Source organism: Phaenicophaeus curvirostris, chromosome 6 (genome assembly GCF_032191515.1).
Source record: "Phaenicophaeus curvirostris isolate KB17595 chromosome 6, BPBGC_Pcur_1.0, whole genome shotgun sequence".
Taxonomy (NCBI): Eukaryota; Metazoa; Chordata; class Aves; order Cuculiformes; family Cuculidae; genus Phaenicophaeus; species Phaenicophaeus curvirostris.
This window is the reverse complement of record NC_091397.1, coordinates 8,000-10,772: the sequence shown is the minus strand read 5'-3', so window position 1 is coordinate 10,772 and position 2,773 is coordinate 8,000.

Here is a 2,773-nt window from a genome sequence, read left to right as displayed (position 1 = left end):
CTACAATTTTACTGTAAATAGAGCTCAGCCCTAACTCGGTCTCTGCCCTTTCTAGAAGTTGTTCCAAAACCATCACATGGCTTGGCACAGTTAAATACAATTGGCAATCTCTGTTCCGTAAAGGTACTTAATGGAGCCATTGTGCAGGGTGAACTGGTTTTCACATTGGGATGCAGTGAGGTTTATGCGAGTTAGCGCAGAGGGCACTGCCAGCCCTGTCCACATCGTGTCTCTCTCAGCTGGAGTTGCTGTGTATTGCTTGGAAAACGCCCTCGGTTTGGTTCTGGCTTCTGCAGTACATCCTCACATAAAATTTCACACAGGGAGTAACCAAAACAATTGTATAACTGCAAGCGCCTTCCCCTGGAGCTAGGGAACTCCCTCTGTTAAACAGGCTCTGTTTTCCTCTCCCCTATAGCGTGGAGGGCTTGCTGCCATGCCTGACTCCTTTATTGATGTGAGGCCGGAGATTATCATGAGATCAGAAAGTGACTGTCTGCAGAAGCAAGAATGATAATTAGGACCTGATATGGATCATCTGCCCATGTCTTGCATCTTTAGTCACTGAGGAAATGCCAATCCAAACATTCCTATTTGCCGGTCCATAGGAAGAAGAATATTTTCTCCGTAATAATGACAAACTGTGGAGTCTGGAGTTCAGTGGCTGTATTAATATCAAGTGCATCTTTTTTTCTTCATTGAATTTTAAGGCAAAGCTTCTGGAATCCATACAAACAGTTGGGAGGGGAAGGAGCCCTCTGTCTGACCAAATATATGCATCTGCATGATCTAGGCATGTTTCAAACTCCTTTTCCACCCAAAGTGCATAAAGGCTCTGTGCATTTCATAACATTTCTCAATATCCCTTTTATGGGTACAGCTTTTTACTGTTTGATTATTCATCAGTTTGGCTTAAATTGTAGTCATTAAAGGGCTTAGGCCAGAAGTTCTCTTTTGGAAGCTTAGTGTAGGGCATCCCCTAGTCCTGTAAGTGCAGTGCAACTCAAAGTGATAATTATCTGAGTGATGAATACTGTACAAGGCAGTTATTCTGATGGTGCTTCCCTGTCCCTGGAATGCCATCCGCCTCTGGCTTAGGTAAGCAAAGCCCCAACCGTGACTTGCTTTTGTCTTTCTCACTAAGTGCTGTCTTGAAAACAAATCAAAAAATTAATCTTGAGGGGAAAAACCATCTACTGCTATTGATGTTGTTTATGAAATGCTTATGATGCTGAAAAGGCGGCACACGTGAGTGTTAGGCATACCTGAATACTCTAAGCAGTCACTACAGAAGCTTAAAATATTTGAACGTATAAAAGTAGTAGGAGTCACTGGGAAATGTCTTTTTTTTAATTGCGTATTTAGATTTGTCAAACTTGTTTTATGGATTTAATGATTCTGTACAGTTCAGTAGATCTTACTCTTATAATGACTTTTGAATGGTGCAAGGTATAGCTCATGTGATTTAAAGAAAGAAGAGGGGAGGGAGAATACATCCACAAAACCCCTAGCACTGAAACATGAACCCATTAAAACTATTTTTGTGAATTAGTCCTTTCTGCAGTGCTTTCTGCGACGGTACTTCTCTAAGGAATGTAATTAATGTTATTCCACAGAGAATTAAAGGTCCATCTGATTATTTCTGACCTGATGAACTGTTTTCTGAAGCAGTGCTCGCTCAGGGGTCGAGGTTCACAACTTGCAATATATTAGTAACTCCAGTGGAAAGACAGACTTTATGGTTGTGCACTTCTAGCTGTATAGCATGTTTTATAAACAAAATACTCACAAATACTGTGGCCTTAACTCTAGTGTGACTAAGTGCGGTGAAGAATATGACTTTGCAATTTCAGTCATGGTATTGCTTGTTTAAAAAAACCAATTATGTCACCATCAAATAAATATTTTCTGTCTGTATTTTCAATGTCTTTATTTTTACTTTTTACTTTATACTCTAACTTACTTCAACATACACAGAAAAAAAACACTTAAGCACTTAGGAAAAGCAAATAAAAATCTTATTTCAAAGGAAAGTCTCAACTGACTTGCAAACTTCAAAATTCTTTACTGTTTTTTTCTCATCATTACTGACATAATGAAAATAAAATAATTGAATTCATATCATAGAATCATTTGGTTGGAAAAAAACCTTTGAGATCAGAGTCCGAATGTACCCATCCACCACTAAACCATATCCCTCAGCACCTCATTTTCCCTGAGTGACTTCTTCTGGTGTCTGATAACCCTTTCCATGAAAGAAGTTTTCCTGATATCTAATCTGAAACTCCCCTGGTGCAACTCGAGGCCATTTCCTCCTGTCCTGTCTCTAGGTACATCTGCCTTGCTCCAACCTCCTTTCAGGGAACTGCAGAGCAGGATGAGGTCTCCCCTCAGCCCTCTTTTCTCTAAGCTAAAGAAGTTCCCTTAGCCACCTCTCCTAAGACGGGTTCTCCAGCCCCTTCACCAGCCTCATTGCCCTGCTCTGGACACGCTCCAGCTCCTCAATGCCTGTCTTGTAGCGAGAGGGCCAACACTGACTCTAAGCCCAAGCGTGCCCAAGAAGGCCAATGGCTTCCTGACCTCTATCAGAAACTGCTTGACCAGCAGGACCAGGGAAGCGATTATGCCCCTCTACTCAGCACTGGTGAGGCTGCACCTCAAACACTTTGTTCAGTTTTGGGGCCCAGGAGGGCTGAAGAACCTTAAACAGGAACCATATGATACAAAAACTTAATGTATAACTTCTATTTTTCTTTAAAAACTTCTGCAGGCT